The following is a 13,907-nucleotide window of genomic DNA, read 5'->3' as shown; positions in this document are numbered from 1 at the left end:
AGCTGCAGGGAGAACTCAATGCTGCCACCTTCCAGGACACTGCTGAGTCCATGCGTGTCCAGAGAAAGGCAACAAAGTTGGTGAGGGGCAACAAGGTTGGTGAGGGGCTTAGAACACAAGCCCTATGAGGAGAGACTGAGGCAGCTGGGGTTGCTTAGCCTGGAGAGGAGGAGACTCAGGGGTGACCTTATTGCTGTCTACAACTACCTGAAGCGGGGTTGTAGTCAGGCAGAGGTTGGTCTCTTCTCCCAGGCAACCAGTATCAGAACAAGAGGACACAGTCTCAGGCTGTGCCAGGGGAGGTTTAGGCTGGAGGTTAGGAGGAAGTTTTACACAAAGAGAGTGATGGCCCGTTAGAATGGGCTGCCCGAGGAGGTGGTGGGGTCGCCACCACTGGGGGTGTTCAGGGAGAGGCTTGACAGGATGCTTGGTGCCATGGTTTAGTTGATTAGGTGGTGTTGGATGATAGGTGGGACACAATGATCTTGAAGGTCTCTTCCAACCTGGTTTATTCTATTCTATTCTGTAACTCTCTCACTTCATGCTGGACTGGTTGAGTTAGTGTCTGTGGGTTTGAGTCCACTTGCACAGTGCAGTGCATCCTTTCAGGTGCTGCAACTGCTCTTTGCTCATGTGTGGCACACAGAAGTGCACAATGACAATTAATTCACCAGAATCCTGCACTCTCTTACCTGCAACACAGTCCTGTTAAATGCTGCACACGCCACCCTTCTTCCTCACAGTTTTTTCTGGCTGCAACTTTACAGCACTCATGGGAGGCTGGCACTGTCTCTGTTATCCCCTTCCTCTTCCCTGAGCCTGTTGCAGTGTGCTGTACTGGCCTCACACTTGCTGTGCATAGCAGAAAGACCAGCAGGGCTTGGGATACACCAGAACAGCCTAAAACAGAAGTCTTTCTGCTCTGAACACGCTTGTCATAGAATGAGGGTCTGATTCTCATCCCGGCTGTGGAAGCATACATGAGAATTAACTCCCTTACAACCTGGGGGATGAGATGGAAACAAGACTGGAAGACAGGGGCTGTCTGCTTGATTGATCGATTGCATCAAAATTTAAGATTTCAAAGCTTTTCTCTTCTCTCTTAATTTTTGGTTTTACCTGCTAAAGGGTATTCACTCCAGACTCAAATAATCACAACCATCATCAAAGGAGCTAAACTGCTTCTCCCCTAAATGAGTTCATTTTCTTGGATTTCTCTCTTACAGTAGGAGGATCGAAGCAGGGCAGATAAAAGCTGGAGGCTGTGAACAGAGGGTGAAGCCACCCACACATTGTAATAACAACCAGTATTTTAAATCTGGCACTACCTTTGGAAACATTTATGGTTTTAAAACATAATTATAAAGATACTGGGGGGGGGGGGGGGGGAGAAAGACACACTCTGAAAAGAAGAAAAATGGGAGAAACAACTGTTTAATTTCTTGCTGTCATTAATACATAGAATACATAGAATACATACATAGAATAAACCAGGTTGGAAGAGACCTTCAAGACCATCGTGTCCAACCCATCAACCAATCCAACACCACCTAAACAACTAACCCATGGCACCAAGCACCCCATCAATTCTCCTCCTGAACACCTCCAATGATGGTGACTCCACCACCTCCCCAGGCAGCCCATTCCAATGGGCAATCACTCTCTCTGTATAGAACTTCTTCCTCACATCCAACCTAAACCTCCCCTGGTGCAGCCTGAGACTGTGACCTCTTGTTCTGGTACTGGCTGCCTGGGAGAAGAGACCAACATCTGCCTATCTACAACCTCCCTTCAGGTAGTTGTAGAGAGCAATAAGGTCACCCCTGAGTCTCCTCTTCTCCAGGCTAAGCAACCCCAGCTCCCTCAGCCTCCAGACTATTAAATACATTCTCCCAGATGAATAAAATGACTCTGTTGAGACAACAACAAAATCCTGCTGGACTGGGCCTGGTTGTTGCAAACAGCAGTATGTGTATGCAAAGGAATTCCTTGTCCCTGAAAATGTTTACAGCTCAGAAATAATTGAAATCAGAAGTCAATGTTTTGGGGTGTTTTGCTTTGTTTTTTAAGGTCAGCTTTTATTTTGCATTTACCTCTTTCCTTGTCTTTACATTTTTCTCCCTTTCCATTTCTGAAGGTAAGATTCCCCTGTAATTTTAACCCTTTCTAGCTCTAGCTCAGCTCAAGGCAAAAATCACAACTGCTTTGGAGATGTGCCACATTACCTCCCAACAATTTTAAAGTAAGAAACATCTTTGCCAATGTCAGTCACAGATAAAAGGGGTGGAAATTCACTTAATTTTTCTTCTGATTTGTTTGGTCTTCAGACTTCCATCAGAACATGGCTAGGAGTGCTCATGAGTAACTAAACCAGTAGTGACCTTCTGCTGTGCCTGCAGGGAAGCTTCCCAGAGAGCAGGTCTTCCTAGCTAAATCTTACTAAGACCTACTCTTCTGTTTGAAACACACAAAAGCTAGGCAGTCTCACTTGTGCATTCTCCTGTTACTCAGAAACAAACCATATGCAATGTGAGACAATGCATCAGTGACTGTGTTCTTCATTGGATTACTACTTGTTTTTCTTCTTTTTTTTCTCCCCACTTCCAGTTTTCTACTGGAAGCACCAAATTAAGCTTCAGATTTATTTTGCTTTGCAGTTTTAATTGGAAGACATTTATTTTGAGATAAAGAAACCTAATGTGAAGAATGATACTTTTAACCAGCAGCATGCCCTAGGATGTTTCTTGCAGGACCAGCTGTTAAGGTTATTAAACAGATTTTATGTATGCCTAAGAAAACATTGTTTTATTCTTTTCAGAGGCATGCCTCAGCAAACACAAGTACTACAAGGAGGACTACATGTCAATTTTTACATATATTGAAGCTTTCAGCTTGCACAAGGTGGAGAGGGGGAGTCTGTTGTAGCCATTTTCCTTTAAATAACTTTCTTCAGTACTTGCATTAATGAGAAGCAAACGTGGGCACTAATGTGACTGAAAGTGTAACATCAACAATGCTCCCTCTGCTTCTTGGAAAGTGACATTACGAGAAGGCAGGTTATCAAAGTAGATCTTGGAGACACCTCTCATCACATTGCTTTTCCAATAGCCAGGAAACCACTACAGATTTTCACTAAAGATAGACTTTAGCTCCTCAGAAATGAAGTCTTTCAAATCACTCAAATCACTAATCAGTTCAGGGAATCAGACCAACATTCATGCCCTGCTTGACTGCCCAGCAGAACACCACAATGGGATATTGACAACACTGGATTTAACTTCATGAAGGAGTACTTAAACAGTCAACAGAACAAGAGGACATGGTCTCAAGCTGTGCCAGGGCAGGTTTAGCTGGAGGTGAGGAAAAAGTTCTTCCCAGAAAGAGTAACTGGCCATTGGAATATGCTGCCCAGGGAGGTGGGGGAGTCTCTGTTCCTGTCCCTGATCAAAAAAGGCTTGGATGTGGCACTTGAAGCCATGGTTTAGTTGTCAGGAGGTGGTAGGTATTAGGTAATAGGTTGGACTTGATGATCTCTGAGGTCTTTTCCAACCTGGATGATTTTATGATTCTATGAATATGGTGCTCTAGATACGATCATTTGTGGACTAAGCTGCCCAGGTGAATGACTACATCTGTAACCATTGCTAGAAGAGGGATGCCTGTACTCTACAACATGCAGACTATGTATGCTGTTGTCTATTGGTCATCTCATCCATAGCAAAGAGCTAAAAAAGAAACTGATTTGTGGATTGCCTCAATGAATATCATCACTGTGTCCTTGGAAATACCTGCAATATCTGCAGCTGTTGAAGGAAGCTTCTTGTTTTGCTTAGAATGGGATCTATTTGTTATTTCCAGTTACCACTGGCTGCTGAACCTTGGCCATCCCATCTGCAAGATGCCCATGTACAGTCTTAGAGGCAAGAAGAAAGCATGGGCAATGTATCAGGAAGTTGATGCTGTCTGCCATGGCTTCTGGGCCAGACTCACAGTCCTGAAAAGAGCAATTTAGGGCTGGTAGTGGGGTGAGAGACCCTGACAATTTGAAGACACAAAATTGGGAAGATAAAGAAGATTCAACAACTAAAAAATATGCAAGATTTCAAACTTGCTGTACCACTTTCAGAATGTTTTAATTAATTAATTAATTAGCAATGATCTCAAAGCAGTATCATCTAGAAAGGGATAGCATGTGGATGTTTGTCCACGAAGACTGAGTAGCTGCAGTACAGCAGCAAGGCATCAGCCTGTTGCAAGACCAGTGTGTGGCCCTGTCTCCTAAGATTGTACTGAAAACTGCCTAAGATGAGGTGAATTTGTAGGCTGTAGATCTGTGGATTTCTTTCACCCACTTTGAACTGTATTCAATACTTACTGCCTACCTTTAAATAACTGCATACAACTAAATGGAGACAGCATGTACCATCACATATATTTTTAGCATCATTAAATTTCATGTAGCAATTTCAGTCTGTTAAATGGGCCTGGGATCTGCAAAGATGCTGGCATCTAGATTGCCACCTATTTCTGAAAGCAGAATGTTGCTAATGACACCCAAAGCAGCAGTGGTAGATGTATGCTATTTTATGACACAGTCACCGCTAGACAGGAATGACCTTCAGATGTAATGACTGTGTATTTAAGCACCTCTGCTTCCCCAGATGCTTGCTCCAAATAACAACAGACATTAAGACAGGGTCAAAACGGGCTGAATTGCAAAAGCACTGCATTTGGCATACGATACGTGACATTTGCATCATACCTGATAATACCTGGCTCAGGTCTCTCTACAGCCTCGTAGATCGGCAAAAATCCTTACCCAATCTCCCTTTAGGTTGTGTTTGCTGCTGAACAGGCCTCTTATTGCCTCCAAAACATGGTGCTAATTAACATGAACCAAGTTACAATATGTGCTAAAGATTCCAGCTTTGTAACTTATTTAATGAGCTTCGTGGGATTTGAACATGAGGCTCAAAGTAGCAGGGGAAACCTCATAATTAGTTTCAATTAGGAGAAGTTCCTATGCATTGCAACTATTTGATAAACTGCAGAGGGAGAAAGAACTGCTGAACAGATACAAATCATTAGATTTGTTTCATTTGTTATTATACTTATTTTCTTCTTAATTAGTGCTGATTGGCTTATGATCCTGATTAATGCATAGGAATTTGGAATGGTATACAATGGTATGGCTCAGAAGATGCCAGAGTGTACAACTGCTAAATTATTGCTAATTGTTATTTACACGAGGACAGGAAGAATAAGTAATGTGCTGCCTAATTAGCATTAAAGATATGGTTTCCATTTCCAAACTAAACGAAGGCAAATGGGATAAAATTGCTGCAGTTGTAAGAAAAACCCTCATCTTTCTCTCCGAAGTCAACAGTTGCATTGTCAACAACTCTCCAAACAGCTCCAGGCTCTCTTTTCTACCTGCCTGCCGGCTCCGAGGAGTCTCAACCACCACGCCATGCAGTGGTTCTGCTTGCACTCTGATCCCTGCAAAAACGGGTCTTTTAGAAATTTCATGCTTTTTTGTTTGTTTGTTTGCTTCTCTTCCTGCTCTCCCTCACCTTTGCTGCCACAGGAATGGCCAGGATGAGCTAATGAGCCTTTTTCTGTCTCAGATTTCCATGATTTGATGAAAAACTGTATTCCGCTCACTTCTCAGGTCCACAGACAAACATTTTTCTTGGCCTTTAGTCTGTGTTTAAGGATGTCACTCACTGCTCAGGGCTTCTAAAGGTCACATTTTCACACATACATAAGCATGCATATATTTGGCTCACAGTACCTCCATGTCAGGCTTTTTTTATTCCCTTTTCCAAATAATTTGGGGGAAAAAAAAATCAACTGAAAATATCTAAAGGGAGACCATAGACGCTGGGTATTTTCTGACCAAACACTTGCACACAAACACACATCTGTGTTATAAACATACATGCATATAACAGGACACTGCCTGTGCTTGTCTGAGTCGCCTTGTTCCAGTTTGCTTCAGGGCTCAGTGCTTGTGCTTTGCTGCCAGCGAGGGGCCTTTCATTTACCAGATCAACACAGATAACTCAGCACAGCCCTGCAGTATTGCTGAATGAAGATGCAGGCTTCTGCATGAAAAATATGCAGTTCTCCTGGAGAAAAACAAGCACTGAAGTCTGAGTGACAGACATTTCTGTGACCAGCCTGTGCTTAAAACTCCAATCCAGCAGCAGGGATTGAGTCTACTTGTGCTTTGTTCTCACTAATTTAAGTCCACTTTGAAATTACAAAAGAGGCATTTTCCGAGTTTTAGTTTGTCAAATCTATCAAAATAGGACTTGCTGGAAATGGGAACTTAGTCTGCAGCCTTTATTGATGCTACTTAGAGCTGAATTTGCACTTGCTGCTTGCTGAAGCCTGGAGGTCTCTAAAAGGCTTCATTTTTGTATTGAATGGTGTTTACAGTCTTTCATCCTCACTGTAACTCACCCCATTCTGCCTTCCTACAGATGACCACTTCCCTTCACAGGATCAGCTCCACTCTTCCTCTGGAGCCACTTCATTGCCATCCTGCCCCTGGCACAATTGCTGCATGTCACTCCAGACATAGCCATTGTGGCACAGAAGTGGTGGGTGACACCAGCATCACGTACACAGCTGAGAGTCCATTTAGAAAGATGGCTAGAACGATGGCAGTATGTGCCTTTCCCTAGGTAAAAATCTCCCTTTCCTCCTCAGATGAACTGTTCTAACATACTGCAGAGCTACAATATGCTGCAATCTCCCAGCTTTCAAGCTCTCTCCATCTTCCACATTTCCTCTCTGACTCATTTCTCTGCCAGCATATTCACATTGCTTAACCTCACTTATCTCTGGGTCTCTCCAAGTACAATGGCTTCTGCTCCAGACCCTGAAACACTTACTGAGCTTTGCTGTTGTGCTAAAGACTCCCAGCCAGACTCTGCCCTGCTACAAAAACTCACCAGCTTTCAGTTCCCACCCTCCACACACCGCCTTGTGATTCAGAAGACCTCAAATCCCCACCAAATCCTCAAGGTCTGGCAAGAAGAGCAAGAGATTTCCAAACATCTTGAAGGCTGACTTGTCAGTTAGGCTAAACTCCAGACTGCCACAACAGTGCCAGGGAAAGGGCAAACAGCACTGGGCATGCCTGGGTCCCAAGTGAAGCAGGGTGTCCTAGCAATGTGCTTTCCTTCACAGTCTCCTGGTGTGCAGGACCTCACACCCTGGCTGCACTTTGACATGGGCCCATACCTTGTCTCCTTTAGGACACTGTGCTAGAGGCACAACAGGAAGCAGCAGCAGGGTTCCATGCCTTGCTAATGCCACAGGTGAAATCCATCACACTTTCAATTCCCATTTACTTGTCATCTCAGCCTAGCTACTGAGCAATTGTTTGTTTGGTTGTTTTTTTCCTCAATGGATTTTGCCAAGGTTGAAGTTTTTTATTGTCTGATTTAAAGTATAATGTGGCTGTGAGTGAAATTAATGATTATTCTATTACTCATTTCACCTAGTACCCAGGACCTTAGACTAGAACTTACCACAGGAGTATCTGAGAGGCATCAGAGTCTTGTGCTTATTATCCTTAACTCAATTGACTGACATTCGGAAATAGAGCAGAAAAAAAAACCAAACCACTGAGTGTTCTTCACATACTGGCTGGGGGAGGAAAAAACAGCCTTTGGAACAATGTGGATTAAAGGGGAAACCCAAATTTGGAGGACATTTCCTGAGCATTATAAGAAATTGAGATAAGGTCACATTCAGGAGCTCTCAGAATATATCTCTTTCAAACCATGTGTACCTTTCCAATAACACACTGTCAACATTAACCAAATTCAGAGGCTGTGAACTAAGATCAGGGTACACCTCAAAGTTATGAATTTCCAATTCACAGAGCCCTGCATGTGTGAAGACCACTGGATTCAACACCTTAAGCTAAAAATCAACTTCACATTCAGCCATCCAGGCTGCTGCTGCATCACACAATTGTTACCCTCCAATGGCTACAAAGCAGCCCCTGGAAAATAAGAGCATTGCCATTCCTGCCACTAGCAGAGATCATCCTGTTGCAAGAATATCACAAAACAGACACTAATTCTTTGAAATCTTTTCTCAGACCTTGAAGTAAGGGCCAAGGCATGCTGGCTGTAGAGCAGTGAGGATGCTTGCTCTGCTATGGATCGACTCTCCTTGCTGAAGAGAGAAACAGAGAAACAAACCAACCAACCCATACGTTTTTTGTTTGTTTTCTAGGATATTACCTCTAGTGCTTTCCTTCTCATCAGAAGTTCAACTACCTTTTACTAAACAAACAGGAAAGCCTTGGAGAGGATCACTTGAACTTGTGCGTAGGAATTTGTGCTGGACACACTTGTAAATAGAGCACTGCATGTTATCAAACACGGTAATCTCAAATGCAGCATCATGAAAGTACTGCTCCCCCCTGGTTTCCATCAGGATTTGTTGACCTCCTGTGTGGCAAGGCCTGAGGACTCATTTCATCACTGCTGAAGTGTGTGACTGACTCAGCACAATTCATTTTTTTGGTAAAGTGAAGATCTGACTCCAAGGCTCCCATGCTGCCTGGAATAGATGACTTTGTTTCCCACAGCACCAGCTCTAAACAAGGCCAGACAGTCTTGGCAAAGGACAGAGGCAGAAGGGAAGGACCTGCTGTAAGTGGTACATTTGTAACAGAGGAGATTGGCTGTCATAAGAGTAACACAGTATCACGTATAAATAAGGTTGGAAGAGACCCCAAGGATCATCAAGTCCAACCTGTCCCAACAGACCTCACAACTAGACCATGGCACCAAGTGCCACATCCAATCTCCCCTTGAACACCTCCAGGGACGGTGACTCCACCACCTCCCTGGGCAGCACATTCCAATGACGAACAACTCGCTCGGGGAAGAACTTTTTCCTCACTTTGAGTCTAAACCTCCCCTGGCACAGCTTGAGACTGTGTCCCCTTGTTCTGGCGCTGGTTGCCTGGGAGAAGAGACCAACCCCTTCCTGTCTACAACCACCTTTCAGGTAGTTGTAGAGGGCAATGAGGTCACCCCTGAGCCTTCTCTTCTCCAGGCTAAGCAATCCCAGCTCCCTCAGCCTCTCCTCAGAGGGCTGTGCTCAAGGCCTCTCCCCAGCCTTGTTGCCCTTCTCTGGATACGTTCAAGTGTCTCAATGTCCTTCTTAAACTGAGGGGCCCAGAACTGGACACAGTACTCAAGGTGCGGCCTAACCAATGCAGAGTACAGCGGCACAATGACTTCCCTGCTCCTGCTGGCCACACTATTCCTAATACAGGCCAGGATGCCATTGGCCCTCTTGGCCACCTGGGCACACTGCTGGCTCATGTTTAGGTGGGTGTCAATCAGCACCCCCAGATCCCTGTCTGTTTGGCAGCTCTCCAGCCACTCTGACCCCAGCCTGTAGCTCTGCATGGGGTTGCTGTGGCTCGAGGTCCCTCTGCAAAAATTTGTTCGCCCGAACAGGGACTTGAACCCTGGACCCTCAGATTAAAAGTCTGATGCTCTACCGACTGAGCTATCCGGGCTCTCTACATTTTATTGCTTCCATACTCAGGCACTTTTATACCTTGCTGGAGTATCTCCTCCCATCCAAAACCAGTCTAAGAGGGTTCATTTAAACAGTACCCACAAGTCACTCATCCCTGTGCTGCAGCATTTGGGTAATGGGTTTGGTTTGTATTTTGCAGCAGGTTACCACAGATACTGGAAGGCCACAATGAGGTCACCTCAGAGCCTTCTCTTCTTCAGACTGAACAGCCCCAAATCCTTCAGTCTGTCCTCATAGGAGAGGTGCTCCAGCCCTCTGATCATCCTCGTGGCCCTTCTCTAGACACCTTCCAGCACCTCCAGATCCCTCTGGTAATAGGGGCTCCAGAACTGAAGGCAGTACTCCAGCTGGGGTCTCCCCAGAGCTGAGCAGAGGGGGAGAATCACCTCCCTTGCCCTGCTGGCCACACTTCTCTTGCTGCAGCCCAGGATCTGATTGGCTTTTCGGGCTGTAAGTGCACACTGAGAGCTCCTGTTGAGCTTCTCCTCCACCAGCACCCCCAAGTCTCTCTCCTCAGGGCTGCTTTCCAGCCACGCACTGCCCAGCCTGGAGTTGTGCCTGGGATTGCCTCCACCCAGCTGCAGGAGCCTGCCCTTGGTCTTGTTGAACCTCCTGAGGTTAGCTTGTGCCCACCTCTCCAGCCTGTCCAGGTCCCTCTGGATGGCCTCCCTTCCCTCCAGCTGTCTGCTGCACCACACAGCTTGGTGTCATCAGCAAACTTGCTGAGGGTGCACTCAATGCCACTGTCCATGGCACCCACAAAGATGTTGAACAAGCCTGGTCCCAGGACTGATCCCTGAGGGACTCTGCTTGTCCCTGGCCTCCATGGGACATGGACCCATGGACAGCCACTCTTTGGGTGCAGCCATCAAGCCAGTTCTGTATCCAACTAGTGGTCACCCATCATACCCATGTGTCACCAGTCTGGAGACCAGGATGTGGTGTGGGACAGTGTCGAAGGCTGTGCTAAGGGCCAGGCAAACGACATCAGTTGCTGCCCCTCAGCTATTAATGTTGTCGCCTGTTCAGAGAAGGCCACCAGGTTGGTCAGGCAGGATTTGCCCTTGGTGAAGCCATGCTGACTGTTCCAAATCACCTCTTCACTGTTCTTTTGAGTCAGTAGTGCCTCCAGGAGCATCTGCTCCATGATCTTTCTGGGCACAGAGGTGAGACTGACCAGCCTGGAGTTCCCTGGTTCCTCCTTCTTACCCTTTTTGCAAATGGGGGTAACGTTTCCCCTTCTCCACTCTGTGGGGCCTGCCCCAGACTGCATCCTTAACAAATGGGATTGCATGAGGGATTGTTTTTGAGCACAACACACCTTGCATCCTTGTGAGAAAGTAAGTTGCTGAAGATGCATAGCAGTTTGAAATAATTGATGATTGGGGTGTATGCTCAATCATTTCCCAGTTGAAGAGGGACAAGGAACTGCTGGAGAGAGCCCAGTGGAAGGTTACATAGATGATGAGGTTACAGGCAAACGACATCAGTTGCTGCCCCTCAGCTATTAATGTTGTCACCTGTTCATAGACGGCCACCAGGTTGGTCAGGCAGGAAACTCTGCATGCAAACTCTGTATATCCATTGTCCAGGCAAGACACCAACATAGCCCTTGGAGAAAGTACCCCTGACAAAAGTGTCAGCCACCTCACAAGCAAAAGGAATCTGCTGGCTTGGTTCTATAACGTGATTAGAAGGAATAAGGTATCCAGGAGGAAGACTGTAGCAATGAAATAACAGACACAATACACAGAAAGAGATCATGAGTTGAAATAGTCAGAATACATGCTAGTCTTGATACAAAAGGGCCTCGGTATCTACAGAGGATCTACAGCAGGACAAATTTTATTTCATTTTATTACCACAAACATTAATCCAATGGCTGCAGCCCATGCACAGTTTCCTCATCTTTTGTTAGCAACCAAATCTCCCTCCTTCCTCTTACTCTCAGTTTTACCTTTGGAGGGTTTAAATGAAGTCAGCAAATTGATGGCATTCTCTTGAAGCCAAACTGCCTAAATGCTGAAGCATAAAATGAACGGTGTCAAATCATATCCTTCAAGATGATTAAAAGTAATCCTGCAGATGGTAAACATGGATTGCTGCCGCAATTACCAAACATTCATAACCTGGCTAACAAGGCATTCTAATGGAGCTCTGCAGTTAAGGACTATCTACTTCTTAAAAATAATTTGTAGTATACTATGTGGAAACCTGGTCCAACACAAGCTTCATCCAGCTCTGAATACAAAGTGCTTGGGGCTGTTAAGAGCTCTCTCCTGGTGTCTGGTACCACCACAAGCAGTGTTTTCGCTCTCTCTCTCTGCTACTGGACCAACTCTGACTCATGCTACATTCTTATTGTATCTCTTTCATCATTTCAAAAGGTTTGAAATCTATTCCATTCCTAATTTAAGGCTGTCACTTGAGAGCAAAGGCACTTTATGACATAAAATGATAGAATCATGGAAACATGGAATGCCTGAGGTTGGAAGGGACCCTAGAGATCACCTACTGCAAACCCTCTCTGCCTTGGGCAGGAACACCTCTCAGCTAGACTCAGCTGCTCAAGGCCTCATCCAGCCTGGCCTTGAACAACCACAAGGAGAAGGCATCCACAACCTCCCTGGGCAACCTATTCTAGAGTCTCACCACTGCTGTACTGAAGAACTTTCTCCTAAGATCCAGCCTAAACCTACTCTCCCTCAGCTTAAAACCATTCCCCTTTTCCTATTGCTAGACAACCTTATGAAAAGTCCCTCTGCACCCAGTCTGGACTTGTGCCTGAGACTGGCCCAACCCAGATGCAGGACCTTGCACTTTGATTTGTTGAACCTCATGCAGAGCCCTGCAGATCCCTGAGGAACACCACTTGTCACTCGTCTCCACCTGGATGTTGAGATGTTGATCACAACTCTTTGAGCCTGTCCATCTAGCCAGTTCCTTATCCATTGGTTTAAGGTCTGCACATTCAAGCCTGCTTACTGCAAAGACCGTGGTAGGTTGAAATTATCCCCCCAAAGTAAAAGTGCCAGCCTAGCTCAGAAGGTTTTGGAAGCAAATGAAGCTCTATTTACAAGCAAAATACAATCTAGAAATATGAAATGCAAGGAATATGTACAAAGCATACAGAGCATGCTTTGCCCAGGGAGGTGGTGGAGTCCCCATCCCTGGAGGTGTTCAAGAGGGGACTGGACGTGGCACTTGATGCCATGGTCTAGTCATGAGGTCTGTGGTGAGAGGTTGGACTCGATGATCTTTGAGGTCTCTTCCAACCTTGGTGATACTGTGACACTGTGATACTGTATAAGCTATACATATATATATATATATTTACTGTTTATAAACAACACAGAAACTCCCCAGACCCCCTTGGGTGGATCCAGGGGACCCATACACCTCCCCTCCTCCCTCTCTCCCGTTACCTCACACAGTAGTCAAAACACAGACACCCCAGCAAGGGCACAGGAGAGAGAGGAAAGTTGCAAGCAGAAGTGACAGAAGAAAAGAGAGGAAGAACTGTTTCTGCCTCTTCTCCATATTCCCATCAGGAATCCAAGGAGTTACAGAGACATCATTATTTTTCTTTTACATCCAACAGTAATAATTTTACTTTCAGCCTTTACAGCCAGGATCCAGGCTAAAGTTCCCCCTTCAAACTTTATTAGTACTGTTACATCCTATCACCAGTGATAATCTAAGGAGCAAGAACGTGGAAGTTTTAACCCACATGCTCTAAATAATACACGGGAATACAGTAATCATTAAAACCTTGCACTGCCTCTTTAATTCAGCCTTAGTGTTTTCATTCACACCTGAAGTGCTGATCTTCAACAAGTTTGTACACTGGCAGCTCTGCTACCACTGTCATTCTCATCAAGCACCAGTGGTTATAGTTATCTTTTCCATGGCTGAGCTCAGATGGAAAGAGAACATCATCTCCTAGATTCAGAAATGTAGAAAAAATAGCAGGGTAATGGAAAAGTGCTCATCTGTATTTTGCTGACCTTTCTGGCAAGGCTACCCTGTTGACAACAGCAGAAAACTATGAATGTAGCTACAGTAGTTTGGGGCTGTCTTCCTGAAGTTCATTTTTTCTAGACTGAAGATTTTGGTGTTCTTTTTCTGTTTGTTTGGTTGATTTGGTTGGTTTGTTTGTTTTGTGTTTTGTTTTGGGGTTTTTTTGGGGGGGTGTGTGGTGTGTTTGATTTTTTTTTCCCTAACAAGAAAAAAAACAAGAAGAAAGAAAGAGAGTTCATTGTACTTTGTTTAAGTGGATAAAGTTCTTACAGGTTTCTTTGTTACTGGAAGACATGTCACAG

At 45.1% G+C, this 13,907-nt stretch overlaps 1 protein-coding gene and 1 non-coding gene across 5 annotated transcripts in view; both read right to left on the bottom strand.

Moving 5' to 3' along the window:
* SETBP1 (SET binding protein 1) overlaps positions 1 to 13,907 on the bottom strand; it is a 310,605-nt gene that overhangs the window by 41,171 nt on the left and 255,527 nt on the right. The window lies entirely within an intron of this gene.
* On the bottom strand, positions 9,490 to 9,562 carry TRNAK-UUU (transfer RNA lysine (anticodon UUU)). Its single transcript has one exon. It is a non-coding gene; the product is annotated as a tRNA-Lys (tRNA).

This window comes from Dryobates pubescens, chromosome Z, assembly GCF_014839835.1.
Source record: "Dryobates pubescens isolate bDryPub1 chromosome Z, bDryPub1.pri, whole genome shotgun sequence".
NCBI classification, from domain to species: Eukaryota; Metazoa; Chordata; class Aves; order Piciformes; family Picidae; genus Dryobates; species Dryobates pubescens.
This window is presented reverse-complemented; position numbering and strand designations above follow the sequence as displayed.